Source organism: Pleurodeles waltl, chromosome 2_2 (assembly GCF_031143425.1).
Source record: "Pleurodeles waltl isolate 20211129_DDA chromosome 2_2, aPleWal1.hap1.20221129, whole genome shotgun sequence".
In the NCBI taxonomy this organism is placed as follows: domain Eukaryota; kingdom Metazoa; phylum Chordata; class Amphibia; order Caudata; family Salamandridae; genus Pleurodeles; species Pleurodeles waltl.
Window position 1 is genome coordinate 478758338 of NC_090439.1, and position 17419 is coordinate 478775756.

Below are 17419 nucleotides of genomic sequence, written 5' to 3' on the forward strand. Positions count from 1 at the left end.
TTGGCGGGTACCATACCAGGTAATCTTAACAACTACGACAGCTGTGTGTGCAAGAATTCTGAACTAGATTCACGCAAGTCACACAGAGAAAGTGGCTTGTCCACTGGATCATGAAGAAGCATTGTTGAGAGTACCAACAACTGTGAGACAAATTACAGCACCAGAACCGGAAAACCAGCAAGAAAGAACTGAAGCTGAACCTGAGCCCGTTGAGGATGGTTTTATCACCCCTGTGAGACACAAAAGTGAAGAACTCCAGGAGGGTGCAGAGGAACCTATCACAACTGAGCCAGCAGGAGAATCAACTACTGAGAGGGCTCTCCCAGAAGCAGGTGATTCTGAGAGACAAACGGTGCAAGTGTCAGACGAAGAAGGGGAAGGGGAAGGAGTTGAGTGGAATCAAAGTCAAAGCGATCAGACTCCTCCTCAACCAGGTCCATCAAGAGAAAACACTGCAGGGAAGGAAAGGGATGCAAGTCCAATCCTAAAGAGAAAACTAAAAGAAGGTACACGAAAAGGAGATAAGTGGCCAAATTCGCGAGTGTAGAAAAGGAAAGAGGTGACTGTCGATCAATCAATAGAGGAAGAATTAGACACTACGAGAAAAGAAGAATTGAGTGAAGGAGAGTTGAATGGTGATCGAAAGTTGAAAAGGAAAAATAGCAAATCAAAGAGACACAGGTCCTGAATGGGCATATGCAACTACAAATGAATGGCAACACAAGTTTATGTCTTTTTGTTTTTTTTGTTTTGATAGGGAAGTTCTGAGTCAGTATTCTGAAGTGACTTGAAGAAAATTGATGAACTGAACTGCTGAAACAATCTGAGAAAATTTCTTGAGAAAGAGACTGATGAAATAACCGGAAAAGGCATTCATAACCTGATATGACATTTGAAACTGATTTTGACAAAGCTGCTAACTGAATTTGACAAGGAGAAGGGTTCCTAGAAGTGAAACTGATCTGCTAAAAGAATTGTCTATTTTTTATTTTTTGCTGCACGTTTTCTAAAGTTACTTCTGCTTTCTGATTCTTTACAGATCATGGCTGATGTAGATAAGCAAATTAGGGATGTTGGGCTCTGTAAATATATGAGCATTGGTTTGCCAATTATGTGTGGGATATTGTTTATGGTGTTGATTGTGGGTATGTCTGTTCTTGATGCGAAAGGAGCCAACCATACTTCTGCTTTTGAGACTTCTTCATTAACAGCTTTAGAAAGATTTAGGTTAGAAGAGAAGTATTTGCATGACTTTACTAATGTTTAAGGAGAACTTTCTTCTAATGTTTTCTGTCGCTTACTGAGTGAGTATGTTGAGATGAAAAATGCAAAGGATTGTCTTGGTTGTACGCAGATCCCTTCATCAGTCGAGGAAGGAGTCACTTACCATAGTCTTCCACTAACCTATGGGATAAGTTGTAGTCTGTTACTAACAAGATTCTATAATCAAGAGTACATCCAATATTTTTACTCCAATCACGATTTAGTGTTTGTTCCTATTATTAGGTATTTGAGTAGAGTAGCTAAGGATAATAACATAGAATTAGTTAGAGGATTCTTCAAACCTACACTAACTTTTGTGACCGCTTATGCTCATAATAATAATCTCACATGGTTGCTTACACCTTTAGAGAGGAGCTTCTTAGATCACACTGATGACAGGAGAAAGGTACTTAAGGAGAAATTAGAAAAAGGATTAGAGAAAAGAACTTATCAAAATGATTATGCGTACACTGCAATTACGCAAAGAAAATTAGCTTTAGATGCATTACATGTAGGGAAGCTTTGTATATATAGGCCTAAACCATACACTGACACTTTATTTTTAGGTACGAGTGAATGTAGGCATGTGTTTTTGTTTCAGAGTAAATGGACATTTATGTTGAAGGGCAGGACCCTGCGACTCTGGGCATCTACTATATTTGTGGACCTAATGCTTATTACCGTCTTCCAAGAGGATGGTATAGGACATGTTATTTGGGGATAGTATTCCTAAAGATTTGCCAGATGGAGGATTTGAAAAAATTTCCGAAATTGACAGAATTACATAGTAGAAGAGTGAAACCTCTTCTGCGATAGTGGGAGATATATTTGGTACGGTGATTCCTTCGGTGGGAGTCATCCTAAATTCAATCAAGACTCAAAATGTGTCTACTATTGTGGATAACATGCTGACAAATTTTTCAGGGGCAATACTCCTGATAGATACTGAATTGGCTGTGGATAGAGCTATGACTCTTCAAAATCATCCTGCTTTAGACATTCTTTTAGCGAAAAATGGCGGATTCTTTAGAATGATTAACTCTAGGCATTGCTGCTTGTACATTCCTAACAACAGTAGAGAAATAAGAGACTTAGGGGCATATTTATACTCCGTTTGCGCCGGAATTGCGTCGTTTTTTTTTACGCAATTCCGACGCAAAACTAACTCCATATTTATACTTTGGCGTTAGACGCGTCTAGCGCCAAAGTCCATGGAGTTTGCGTAATTTTTTAGCGTGGACACCTACTTTGCGTTAATGAGATGCAAGGTAGGCGTTCACGTCTAAAAAATTTACTCCGAGGCATGTGCATCGTAATTATACTCCCGGTCAAAATTCACGCCTGGGAGTGGGCGGATCAAAAAAAATTACATACGGCCGCTTTTGTGCCGTTTTTTAGCGCCTGCAAAAGGCAGGCGTTAAGGGACCTGTCGGCTCTGAAGGAGCCCAGAGGTGCCCTCCCATGCCCCCAGGGACACCCCCTGTCACCCTTGCCCACCCCAGGAGGACACCCAAGGCTGGAGGGACCCATCCCAGGGACATTAAGGTAAGTTCAGGTAAGTTTTTTTTTTTTTTTTATGTGGCATAGGGGGGCCTGATTTGTGCCCCCCTACATGCCACTATGCCCAATGACCATGCCCAGGGGACATAAGTCCCCTGGGCATGGCCATTGGGCAAGGGGGCATGACTCCTGTCTTTGCTAAGACAGGAGTCATTTCTATGGGGGTTGGGAGTCGAAAAAAATGGCGCAAATCGGGTTGAGGCGAAAAATTTGCCTCAACCTGACTTGCCCCATTTTTTGACGCCCAAGCCCCATATCCCCCTACGCCAGCGCTGCCTGGTGTACGTCATTTTTTTCCACGCACACCAGGCAACGCCGGCGTCTAACGCCGGCTAACGTCATTGATTAAATACGGCGCCCGCACGGCGCTTCAGAATGGCGTTAGCCGGCGCTAATTTTTTTGACGCAAAACTGCGTTAGCGCAGTTTTGCGTCAAAAAGTATAAATATGGCCCTTACTTACTAATGTGACTAACGCTAATAGTGATTTGAAGGAGTTGAAAGAACCAGGTGTTTGGGAAAAGGTTGGTAAGGGGTTTGCTTCCGTGGGAAATCGGCTTAGTAGTATTTGGAATGGGGTGCTATTGAAAATCATACAGGGAATATTAATTGTCATAGGTTGCCAATTAGGAATATGGGGATTATGTAAATTATGAAAAATAATTAAGTTAAAAAGGTCTAAAAATAATCAGAGGAGGGAAGAAAGAAACAGGGAAAGAATTTAAAGGGAAAATTCAAGGAGTAGACAAAATGGTGAAGAGATAGAATTGTGAAAATTGTGGGTGGAAAATTTGGTGTGATGACATATTTAGTCATCAGAGGAGGGATTGCTAATGCAGATGTCTTAATCAGCATTTTTTTATGAATGTTTATGTATTTTGAATAATGATTTATGTAGAAAATTGAATAACTTTGAAAACTAATGTGCACGTTTGAAAATGTGACCTCAGAGATTGGCCACGAATGTTCACAAAATGTACTAAAATATAATTAATGCACCTGAAATATTGACAATTCATTAGATTAATGTAGTAATATGTCATACTAAAGGATATGAATTATGTTTATTGCTTAATTAATTGTAGGCCTTAACTTAGCGAGTGCTTCGGCTTAGTTTGCCAGGCCTCATGTAGAAGCTGTATTTCTTAGCGTTTAATGGAAAATGCTGACAAAGTGAACTAACTGTGGAATGCTCATTGTTTTAATAAAATGCTTAGCAGAGTCTTTCTATGAGAACCGACAAACAGGAGATGAGGTCTCTTGTAAAGTAACTACATGTGTGTAAAGTGTGCAAAGGGTTCTTTCCCAGGACGTGAACAACGAAGACACTGACTGGAGACGAAGATGCAACAAAATTGATGCCTGACGAGCTGGATGAAGAGAACATCGTAAAGCAGACCAATCAACAACATGTGAACTGTGAAATATTAGAATTCATAGATTTGGTAAAGGGACATTATTGGGTAGAGTTATAATGTACGATTAATTGACCAATTGGAAATTGAGGGATGGTTTGGGGAAGTTTGATATAACAACATGACAGAGAAAAAAATACTTTTGTGAGGCGATATTGAAGAGTGGAGATTTGAGATTCTGTCATTGGGCTCATACTCTTTGACTGAGAGCCTGATGTTTTGCTGATCGACTGATGACCTGAAGACAAAGACTGAGTCTGCTTGCTGACCCATACCATGGATAGGTAGATATGACAATGACTGAATTGCATTTTCATGCCTTTTCTTTCTAGGTACCAACTGCGCTGACTTAATACTTTTCTTTAGGTAGATGTCTCCCCAATTTGTGTTCTAAATTGTTTTGCATGAAGCCCTACATGCTGATGCTAATTGGTGCTAGCTGAGTTTACTCACGCGTCGACTGACAAATTACAGAGACAAATGGTTGATGGACTTGCTGAACTTGATGGATGTCATATTTTACTGAATTGGGTTTTACTAATGTCTTGTGTTGATTGATTAGAATGTCTTTTGATTCAAGCTTTGATTAGAGCATGTCTTCTGCGACTTGCTGATTAACAAGTGTTATTAGAATTGTTCTGATTGGAGTTGATGATCAAAATTCATGACTTAGTATTGTAAACGAATAGGGAATAAACTTACTAAATTTAAACCTAAAGGTGTGGGTATTCATGGCTGAAGAGTCATGGTGTGTGAAAATTACTGACTCCATTGATTATTATTGAAACAACTAATGGTTATTGTTTGTTGTGCGTTGATTGCTGATTCTGTGTCGAATCTATGGTAAGAACACCCTATACAAATCAAAAGGTTCATCGAGCTATACGCGTACCCTTGTAAGTTTACTTATTAAGGACCGACGCGCCAACAGGAACATATTGACCTAATTTTCTATACTCTATTCACTGTTAATGGGTGTAAATGTTTGTAACATTCTTTGCCTTCGAGCGGGTCTTGGGTGTGTGGAGGGGGTCATTTCTCTATGAATGGTTGCGCACTGCACAAAGATAATGCATAGCACAGACTTGTTGACTTATATCTTGTTCATTACCAACATGATTTTAGCTGCCTGTAAAAGCTTTCCTCCAAGACACAGGTTGTACATAATGCATGTTTTCTCTCCTAGAAAACCTTGAGTGTTTTATTAGGGTAGGCTCTGCAGGAGAGGTGCATAGGAGTGAAGAGTGTCTACTCCAGGTACATTCCCACTCATGTGTGCTTGATTGTCCATAAGAGGTTGAGTATCTCCACAGCTATTTGTACAGGGATAGCACTATGCTTACTAAGGCCTTCATCACCTAAATGGCCTTGGTTGTCTAGAGGGAGTAGACTCTTCGTGGTAGGTTTCTACACAGGGTGAAGACTGTTTACAGATGCTACTTTATTACCAATGTCTGGTTCATTGTCAATGTGGGGCTGACTATCGACAAACAGTTTCAGTACATGTCAACCTCTGTGCTTAGGATAGGCTTGGGTGCCTAGTGACGCATGGTTGTCTAAAGGAAATGGTTCTCCATGAAGAATTGATCAAACTGTGAAGGCAGTGTGCAGCAGTGGCTTGCCTACTTTGTTTAGTTGATTACCCACATGAGATCACTTATCTACAAAGTATTCAATACTGGGTGGATGCAGTGTGGAGGAGGAGCTTGGTTCACCTAAGAGAGTGTGTGTATATCAAGAGTAATTATTGGTTTATATGATTCTGCATCACTTAGCACTTCATATCTGAAAAGCTGAACTGTTTTTTACATTATTTTGCACACCAGTACGTTGCATAATGTCATCAACAATGTCATGAGTCATGTATTTTGAGGTCATAAGTGATGTAATCAATGATGCCATTTAAAATTTAATGAGTGGTGCAATTTGTGAGGGCCTATGAGTCACATGCAGTGCATGGAGGTGGCTTTCTGAACTATAGCTGGTTAATATCAGTGTTTTTTGGTTTAAAATTTTACATTATCACTGACACTGTTGCCTAACTATAATGCCTTTTTAACCTTTTGTTTTTTCAGTGACTTGCATGGTTTTAATGTTGGGTAAGAAATTAATACCACACCTAACTATAATACAACTTTAACCTTTGTTTTTCCAGTGAAGTTCTAGGATATCTTTAACATGAAGTAAGGTATCACTACAATACTTAACTTACATAGTAGAGTCTTCGCTACATAAGGAAACATGGTTATTTGAAAGGAGAGGGCTCTTTGTGAATTGGAGGTTTCCCATTCAATGGGGCTTAAGAGTCTGGAGGAGGTGCAAACTCTCTGCAAACAAAGTACAGGTGTGCACACCAGAGATTGCTAAGGGACTGACCTTTCTGTGAAGACCTCTGAACAGAGCAAAGACTGTGCATAGTGGGGTTTAGTGAGGGACTGGCTTCTGCACAAAGAACTCTGTACAGGGGAAAGGATGTGTGTGGCTGGGCTTAGAAACGGACTCACCTTTCCACGAAGGCCAGTATCCGGTTGTGCATATTGGGGTTTGTTGAGGGTCTGGCCTCTTTGCAAAGACCTTTGTACATGATGAGGGCTGTGCATAGTAGGTGAGGGAGTGACCTCTTCTCAAAGACCTCTGTACAAGGTGAAAGCTGGGCATAGTAGGGTTGGGTGAGGAACTGGCCAGTGTGCAAAGACTTCTGTACAGGGTGAAGGCTGATTGTAGCAGGGTTTGGTTTGAGATTAGGCTCTCCGCAAAGGCCTCTGCGCAGGACAAAGACTGTGCGTAGTAAGGTTTAGTGAGGGACAGGTCTGTTCACAAACATCTCTGTACAGAAAGAACAAATGATGTGCATAGTAGGGTATGGTTAGAGACTGGTCTGTCTCCAAGACCTCTGTAGAAGGTGTACAGGATGGAGGATGCGTTTAATCTTACTACCTATATCACTTGCAACATCAGAATATAAGTGGGCCAATTTTAAATAAGACAGGCCTACTGATTTCGCCATGGGATCAGCACAATAATATACAAGGCAAGCCTATTGGCTTTGTCAAGAGATCACTACCTTAATAAAAGAGCAATACAATGTTAGAATCCGACATTAAAACCAACGGAATCCAAAACCATGTTTAAGGACATTCATTACTAATAAATAACATTACAATGCTGATCAATAAACCTTTACATAAAGCATTAAACATGTGTCAAAGTCTTTCTTTTACACTACTCAGGTCATATAATGCAGCCATAAGTCCAACTACAAGCAGTACCTGCAATCCTCAGCTGAATAGCAAAAGCTACAACTATGGGAAAGCTTAGAAACACAATAAACCTTTCCTGGGGTCATGTTGTATATATCTCAGGAAACATGTTGGTGGTGCCCCTGCCCAGATTGGGGAACCCCAAAGCAGGTAAAATATGTAAATCAGCCCATCAGACACATAATGGAATGCTCCTTGTTGGGAGCCAAGAATAATAAATTAAATGCTCCAATGCTGATTTATTAGGATTGCATCTGACCCCTTACCACATTATTTATTTTTATGTTTTTTGGTTCCTTGGTCCCACCTGTGATACCCACAACTACCTGTTTCATTGGGGGCTGCTGGGGGAGCCCCAGGGGTCTGTAGATTCTTAGGCTTCCCACACACAGCCCCTGTTCTCTTGGGCTGCGTGGGAGCTGGCATCATTCCCTTGGTGCTCCCACTGAACAGAAGCAGCCTTTTTTCTGACTAGTAGGGGGGGGGCAAACACTGTTCCCCAGCCCACCCTGCTCACTTTCAGGGCAGGCGGGGATCTGGATCACCTACTCTTTTCTAGTGGGTGGTATCTCAGGGACAATGTTACATCTTGTCTCAGGGGGTATGGGCCCTTGCCTCTATGTCTCCAATTAATAAAAAGGAATAAGTGGTGACCCCTGGGCTCTGGCCCACCCTGGGAAAAATAGAATAAAATATGAGGACATCCATTTTTTTTGGGTCCCACGAAACATTCAACAATTTTTTTATGTTTGGCCTGGGGGTGTCTCTGTAGGACCCACACAAGTGCTAAGGGTCAAGGTATCACTACTGTGCCCCCTTATGGCCTATTTTAAAAAAACATATTTCAGACAGGGGATTAAGGCCCTCATTACGAACATGGAGGTCTGGGCCACCATGCCGGCGGTGGCGGTAAGTACCGCCACTGGCATGGCAGTCCAGACCGCCATATACTAAACGTGGCAGAACCCCCCTTTTTGTAACTCCGCCACCGCTAGGCTTCTGTCACCAGGCAGGCTGGTGGTGGAGGAGTTACATATCCAACAGGGCAGCGCTGCAAGCAGCGCTGCCCACCGGATAATGTGTCAGGTTCCAGTAGCCTTTCCCTGGTGGTGGTTCAGGGAAAGGCTGGTAGAATGGGTGACTTGGGGCCCCCCTGGGGGCCCCTGCACTTACCATGCACTTGGAATGGGCAGTGCAGGGGCCCCCCACGCACAGCCCCATCGCGCATTTCACTGCCCAATTTGCGGGGAGTGAAATGCTCGACAGGTGCTGCTGCACCCGCTGCACTGCTACATTGCCGCCGGCTCCATTTGGAGCCGGCGGCAATGTTCAGGCCCTGCATTCAGCTGGGCCGGTTGGCAGAAACACTGTTTCTGCCAACCGGCCCAGCTGAATGATCATTATGTGGCCGGCGGGGGGTTCTGCGTGCTGGCGGTCTTTTGTTGACCACCAGCGCCAAAGTCCCAGAACCTTGTAATGGGTACAGCAACATTTCTCTTCATTTTGCAGCCACCAATCGGAGTGGTTGCCAGTGGGTAGCTATGGTTAGGACTGCATTTCCATTGGAAATTGATTTTTGGTTTGCTCACAAGTGAGGCGCTGTAGGAAAGTATCCTCTTTTTCGCATGTTACCCCCAATTTCTGTCAGTGTGTTTGACTGTTTTCACTGGGATCCTGCTAACCAGGAACCCAGTGATTATGCTCTCCCTCCTCTAAATGTTGTCACTGCATACTGGTAACCCAGTATTTCACCCAAAATTGGAATACTGGTCCCCCTTATAAATCCCTAGTACATGGTATGTAGGTACACTAGGCATTGCGGTTTCGTGGGATCCCTATGGGCTGCAGCATTTCTTTTGCCACCCATAGGGAGCCCATGCAAAGGTTTCTACAGGACTGCCATTGCAGCCTGTGTGAAATGGTGCATGCACCCTTCCACTGCCATTTACACTGCACCAGGTCACTTATAAGTCACCCATATGTCAGGCTTTCCAACCCTGAAGGCTGGGTGCAGAGTACCTATGTGTGAGGGAACCCCTGCACTAGCAGAGGTGCCCCCACAACATACATGACCATTTTCCCGGACTTCATGAGTACAGGGACACCATTTTATGCGTGCACTGGACAGAGGTCACTACCTATGTACAGCTTCACAATGGTAACTCCAGATATGGCCATGTTTGGTATCAAATATGTTGGAATCATACCCCAAGGCATTTGCAAGCATTGGTTGCATGATTTCATGCACTCCGGGGGCTCCTTAGAGGACCCTCAGTACTGTCATTACAGCCTTCTGAGGTTTTCCAGGCAGCCCTAGCTGCTGGCACCTCACAGGCAGGGTTCTGCCCTCCTTTTGCTTGAGCAGCTCAAGCCCTGGAGGGCAGAACAAAGGATTTCCTTTGGGAGAGAGATGTTACACCCTCTCCCTTTGGAAATACGTGTTACAGGCATGGGAGGGGTAGCCTCTCAGAGTCTCTTGAAATACTTTGAAGGGCACAAATGGTGCCCTCCTTGAATAATCCAGTCTACACTAGTTCAGGGGCCCCCAGTCCCTGCTCTGGCACTAAACTGGACAAAGGAAAGGCTGTCCATCACCGCCCAGGGGTGGTGCTCAGAGCCCCACCAGATGGTCCCTGGATTTTGCCATTTTGGATTCCAAGGTGGCAGGGAACTCTGGCAGCATCTGAGTGGCCAGTGCCAGCAGGTGACGTCAGAGCGCTCCCCTGATAGGTGCTTACCTGTGTAGCTGACCAATCCCCCTTTCAAGGCTATTTAGGGGCTCTCCCTTGGGTGGTTCTTCAGTTTCTGATTGCAAGACTCCAGCAGGAATCCTCTCTATCCTTTACCTTCACCTTCTTACCAGAGAAACTGCATCTGGACTCTCCAGGAACTCTACAACTGCAACAAAGAACCAAAGATGACCTCTGCAACATTGTATCTTCAGCTCCTGCCAGCAACTGCATCTGTTTCCCGGTCGTGCATCCTCAGCCAACAGTCAGTCTTCAGCCTGCACCAGAAAAATGAAGGAATCTCCCTTGAAGTGAAGGAGTTATTTCCCTGCTTCAGCAAGCACCCCTCTGCAGAAACGACCAGAGACTTGGGTCCCCTCTCCTGACATAGTGCATGGATCCAGCATCACGGGTGGTGGACTGAAGTGGGTCCCATGGTCCTGATGTCAATCTGTCCAACTTTGGTGGAGATAAGAGCTTGCCTCCCCATGCAAGATGGTACCCCATGCACCGCATGTTTTGTAGTCGCCGAGGCTTGTTGGCATCTCTCCACCAACTTCTTTTTGCACTGTGAAGCTCCAGCCCCTAGCACTTCTTCCTGTGACTTCCAGCCTCCTGCGTGGTTCTCCGGTGGCGTGGTATCCCTTTGTTTAATGCTGCATGGGCCTCCTTTTGTACCTTCTTTTTCCCCGTGCTGTTGGACTCCTGTGCACGCTGCCTGGTCTTCTGAGGGCTCTCTGAGTTGCTGAGAGACCCTCTATCTCCCCTCCTGGGTAGAGTCCACCAGGTCCCTCCTGGTCCTGGGCAGCACCATTTTCCACTAACTGTGAGCTTTGTGTGTTCCAAGGCTTGTTGGTGGAATCCAGCGACGCAAACCAGACTGCATTCATCCATCCAGCGTGGGACATCTTCTACACCAACCAGGAACCCACATTTGTCTTCTTGGGTACAATACTGACTAATGATCCTCACTAGTGGTTCCTCTTTTGCACCTTCACCGGGTTAGCAAGGGCTCTTGTTCTCCCTGGACTCTTCAGTGCTTCTTGGACTTGGTCCCCTTCTTCCACAGGTCTTCAGGTCTAGAAATCTATTGTTAGTGTCTTGCAGTCTCTTCTGGTTCTTACAAAATCTTCTTTCTCGTGTTCATGTGTGTTCTAGGAAAGTTACAATGATTTACTCCTGTTTTTAAGGGATCTGGGGTGGGTTCTATTACTTGCCTTTGGTGTTTTCTAATTCTCCCAGCGCCAATCTTCACACTACACTTGCCTAGGTGGGAAACTGACTTTCGCACTACACTTTCTTAGTATATGGTTTGTGTTCCCCAGGCCCATTTCTAACGATTGTAATTTTCACTATTTGCACTGTTTTTCAACTGTTTTACAGCTATTTCTGCATACTAGTGTATATAATTTATGTATTACTTACCTCCTACGGGAGTAAAGTCTCTATGGTATTTTTGGCATTTGTGTCACCAAAATAAAGTACCTTTATTTTTGTAACACTGATTATTTTCTTTCATGGGTGTGAGTACTGTGTGACTACAGTGGTATTGTATGAGCTTTGCATGTTTCCTAGTTAGGCCTTGGCTGCTCATTGACATTACCACTAGAGAGCCTGGCTTCTAGACACTGTCTACATTTCAATAATAAGGGATAACTGGACCTGGTATAAGGTGTAAGTAGTTCAGGTACCCACTACAAACCAGGCCAGCCTCCTACAGGTGCGTTTTGAAGAATCTTCACAAATCTTTTCCCAAAATGTCTCATCTACCTAATCTCATTCTTGAAAAGTTTCTGGGTGGTCTGTCAAGCAGAGACTGAGGAATAGAGAGAAGGGTCCCAAAATGCATTTTGACATGCAATTTCCCCTAACAATTTTGAACAGCATTTCAGCCAAACAAGCTGAGCAGAATTACACCAAATTTGAGGGTTGATTCATAAATTGTGTTTTTTGTGATTCAGTGTAAATCTGTCCAGTAACTTTCTGATACATTTTGGTTCAAAATGTATAGATATTTCAAGCTGCAGAACCTCACAGTACCACTGTGAAATACTGTGATACCACAATCTCAAAACATGTAATGTGACTGGCTGGCCACGACATAGAAAGAAAGTTACAACTGCCATTTTATGACTTGAGTACTTGGTCCTTGTGTTGTAGAAAATAAATAAAAAAAAAGAAGGGGTACACCGACCCCAAGCCCTCATGGGTGAGACCCAAAGGGACCCCCCTGCTGTCAAATAAAATAATTTTTTTGAGGATCCATTGGTACTACAGTACTATAGCGTGGCTCAGCATGGCCCTTATAATTTTGTGTAAGTACTGCAGTACAGTGATGCCACAAAAGAAAAAAGGGAACGGGCATTGAAAGATCTTGGGGGTTGACCAGTGATGGTGGTGTGCTGCCTGTGAGGTTTTGGGTGCAGGGCCAGGTCAGATTTATGTATGGTAAAATAAATACTAATTCATATTAAATAAAACAAAGATTAAAGTGATAGTTAGTTGAAAGGTACAGTTAGGTGATAATGTCAGTCAAAACACTGAAATGTACCAGTTATAGTTAACTGAGCTAACACTAACTTGCACCCATGCTGTGTGCTGCTTATGACCTCACATTATATCACTCACGACATGTTCAATTACGTCATTGATGACATCACCAAAAAGGCTCAATTTATATAATTAATTACATAACTGGTGACATCATACTGTTCGTCAAATTACACTAGAAATGGCTAGATCATTTAAAAAGAGAAGTCTAAGCAAAGAGGCCAGTCCTTGAAAACACCCTACTATGCACAACCATTATCAAAGGAAGATGTCCTGGCAGATAGGCCATCTCTCACCACCCCTACTATTCATAACTGTCACCCTGTACAGAGGTCTGATTGGATAGACCAGTCCATTACTTAATCCTTTAGATAAAGCCTTTATCCTGTGCAGAGGTCTTATGAACAGCCGGCTCCCTCCAGAAAGACAAGCCCCATTAACTGGGCAAACCACTTGGGGTGGGTGAAACTCATGGAGTTCAATAAACAAATGATGAGATTCTGTGGTGTTCCTTCAATGTTGGAAAAATATGTATGTTGCACGGTTCATGCTGCAATTTAGCGCAAGTAGTATAAGCAGCACTGAAACATCAGCGTGAACAGCACTATGGGTTGCCCAAAAGCACGCAGCCATTCAAGCTGATTTTTGCAGATTTTTCTGCACAAGTAGTCTACTTGAGCGGCAGCAAATCTACTTGAGAAGCTGCCCTCTGCCTGTGACTGCTTACGACCACCTGCATTAGAAAATGCTGCTAGGGGATGCCAAATCTCGTTTACTTTTTTGGGAGCCTTATTGGAAAATATTCCGCCGAGCTGTGATTGGTGGAATTTGGCTACAACTCTGTGTTACAAGTGTTACACAAAATTGCCAAATTCCACCAATTCGGCACGTGGAAAGAAACAGTCCACCCACCCACACAAACCACTACCATGTACAGCCTTTGCCCTGTGCACAGTTGTTCACAAAGAGACCACTTCTTCCAGACTCCCTAGCACTATTAGGGGGCCAAGGCACTACTACACAAGCCTTCGACTAGGGTAAAATTCTTCTGGGAGACCTCACTCTCACCAGACACCAAAACTCCATTAGGCGGGCAGAGCTGCTATTACACACATTCTCCACTATGTATACAAGTCTTAACAAAGAGACCACTTCCTAAAGAGACACAAGGCCCTTTAGGTCACCAAGCTTCTATTACACACAATTTTTCACACAGGGCCTGCTACCTACAGACTCTCAATGCTGTTAGGTGGTGGATATATACGCACACCCTTTGTCCTGAGGAAAACTCTTTACCAAGAGGTTGAAGGCTTCTCATATGTATGTCCCATTAGGCGGCCAAGCATATGGCAAAAGCTTATCCTTAATAGAAGTACAGAAGCTCTAAATAATTTGGTGTAGATGTAGCTCACTAAATACCTTTCAATGTCACAAGCATATAGCAAACTGTTACATTCATTGTTTTATATCATCAGTGATGTCATCAGGGATGTCAACAATGATGACATTGAAACTGTCATATGTGTAGTCATAAGCAGAGCATGGCAGGGGTGCAAGTTAATTATATCTGGTGAATTTCAGTATGTTTTCGCTTTTATGCAGTTACATTTTAACTGACATTTTCAACCAATTTTAACATCACCTCACCATTTTGTTTGCCTAAGATTATATCTACATATCTATCTATCTATCTATCTATCTATCTATCTATCTATCTATCTATCTATCTATCTATCTATCTATCTATCTATCTATCTATCTATAAATATATATATATTATATTATATTATATATAACATATTATATATGTTAGTAAATAGAATTGAAAAAACATTTAAATTCACTTAAAAATCAAAGATTACTGGGGCGCTATAGTTTAGTTTGGCTCACATTTTATATGTACAAAACCAAAGAAATTCACCTGTTATAGTTAGAGTTATCTCAAGAAACTATAACTCTTTGATAACATCATTGAGAATATAAATGCAATATTTGTAGTAAATTTTTTGACAAAACAATTGTGCATGGCGAGGGAGCTAGTTATAGTTACCTTAGGGCAAGAGTTTTAGCATAGTAACTATAGAGGCTATAGTTATCTTAGCCTCGAGGAGGTGGTGGTCCCTCAGGGTACTATTGGCCATAGGAGGGAGACCAGTGTGTCTCGCCCCTTTTTTTAGCCCCTAATGCTCGCAGGACCTGGCTCATCTGGCGGCAAAGTAAAGGAAGAGTGTGAGAGCCCGTGCTTTTTTTTAAATCTCAGAAAAATCCATGGATCCATCAATGGATTTTTCAGAGATTTAAAAAACGAATGCTTTTTAGACATGGCAGGGTCCCTCGGGGACACCTGCACCAAGGCTAGGGATTTAGGGTGTCTCTACCCTGTCCCCTTTTCTTTGTTTAATCTATTTTGTGGTCTTGGCTGAAGCTGAGTCCCTGATTGGCTACCAACACTTCCATGTTGAAGTGTTGGCAGGCAATCAGATATCAGCACTGGGACAGTTGAACCCACAGATCCTCTGCATCCCTATATATCTATATTTTTAACCTCTAATATCTCAGAAACTAGTGAGCAGATTTAGACCAAATCACAAAAAGCACAACTTGAGCACCAAGGTCTAGCTTCCTGCCACAAATGGTGTGCAAGTTATAGTTACCTTCGGGCATGAGTTGTAATTACTTGAGATAACTCTAACTATAGAGGTGAATTTCTATGGTTTTGTACATTTAAACTGTAATCCTAATATAACACCCCCTCTAACCTTTGGTTCTTAAGTGAATTTCTATGTTTTTTTTATTTGACTTCCTAACTATAACGTCCCTGTAACCTTTGGATTTTTACCTACTGGGACCAGTTACTGAATCTTCACGAAACTCCTACAAAAATTAAACTCTCACCTGAGCTGCTGTCTGGAAAGTTTTGGGGTGATCCATCAAGTAGGGGGGAGAAAACGGGGGTCCCATAGAGATTTGGAACATGAATACAGCGCAAACCACTGGATGCAATTACTCTAAATTTGTCAAAAAGGTAGCTCTTGGTCCAGAAAGCCACCTTTTTGTTATTTGGTGTAAATTCATTCAGTAGTTCTTGAAAATGAATTTTTTTTGTATATATTGGACTTGAAGGCTCCGCAAACCCTTCTGATTTGGCGCTGAGATCTTACAGGCTACCAACACTTCAACAAGAAAGGGTTGACAGCCATTTTCGGAGTTGCCACACTTTTGTTCTGGTGCTGGAGTCCCAGAGGGCCCCTTCCACTGGCAAAAAAGCAATTTGTTTTTAAAAAGTGCCTCTAATTCACAATGTGGTCGCGGTTCAACAGCAAAAAATTATAAAAATCAAGTGCTGGCTCTTGTGCTTATTTTTAATGAAGCCCCCAGGTGGGCCAGGTTCCGAGGCATGTTAAAAATAAGAAGGGTGGTGCATGGGCCCCCTCCTGGGCTTGCTGAAGCTTCAGAGATCGCCACCTCCCTGGGGTGATTATTATATTACAATAAATGTTGGGGGTTGTGGGGGCCCATGCGGCTCCGGGGGACTGCCACCTCCCTGGGGCTTTAATGTAAAATCTATTTGGAGGGCATGCATCCCACCTGCAGCCCCAGGAACCACCACCTCCCCTGGGCTTTAAAGTAAAATGAATGGGGGGTTGCCTCGGGGACCGTCACTTTACACTTAGATGAACATGGGGCTGCACAGCCCCCCCAAGCCCCTGGGACTGTCACCTCCCCAGGGCTTTAAAGTAAAATGATTGGGGGGCTGCACGGAACAACCTGCAGCCTTGGGGACTGCCACCTCCTTGGGCTGAATATAAAATAGGATGGTGGTCTGTTTTGGACTCCCGCCCATGGGGACCACTACCGCCCTGGTGTTACTTAACATTGGAGGGTGTCCCTGTGGGACCCCCTCAAGGAGTGAATAATGGCCCTGGGGAGTGCCACCCCACAGTGCCAGCTCCTGTTATTTCCCTGGGTGCCCAACTCGGGGACATAGCTGTTTGCTTTTGCTTGGTAGACACTAACAGCTCCCACCAAGCAAAAGCAAATAATATCCACTTTCTGCAAGCGGGAGCTGTCAAACAACTCCTGCCTGCAGAAAACAGAGATTTAATCTTTTTCCTTACACGCAAATATGCATGCAGGGAAACAGATTGAAAAATTGCTTCTGTAAGTGGGGAGCTGCTATTTCATGGGGGGGGGGAATGCCGGCTCCCCGTCCTCCCTGTGGTCCTCAAAACTAATAAAAATGATAGCAAAAAAAAGTAATGTACAGTAAGGGTTAAGGTCTCTGACGGTAACAATCAATGTTGAGTGTTGTAGTCTAAATGTGTCTCTGGTTATTTGCGTACTTTTATTTATTTTTAACTTGAAATGTTTAAGGTACATACTGAGAGATGATCTGTCTCTTTTTAATTGTTAAGTACATGTTTATTTTCCAGATTTCCTAAAATATCTCATTCTAAGTACATAATTTATCAAAGCCTAAAAAAACCTCTCTCTCTCTCGCTCTCTCTCTCTCTCTCTCTCTCTCTCTGTGCACTCAAACCCCACTGCACACAGTCTAAGGCCATGCATGGCACGGGGCTGGGTGGTTTTAAGGGTTGCCAGCAGTGCCTGGACCTGAAGCCCTGTGGCAAACTCCTGCGGTG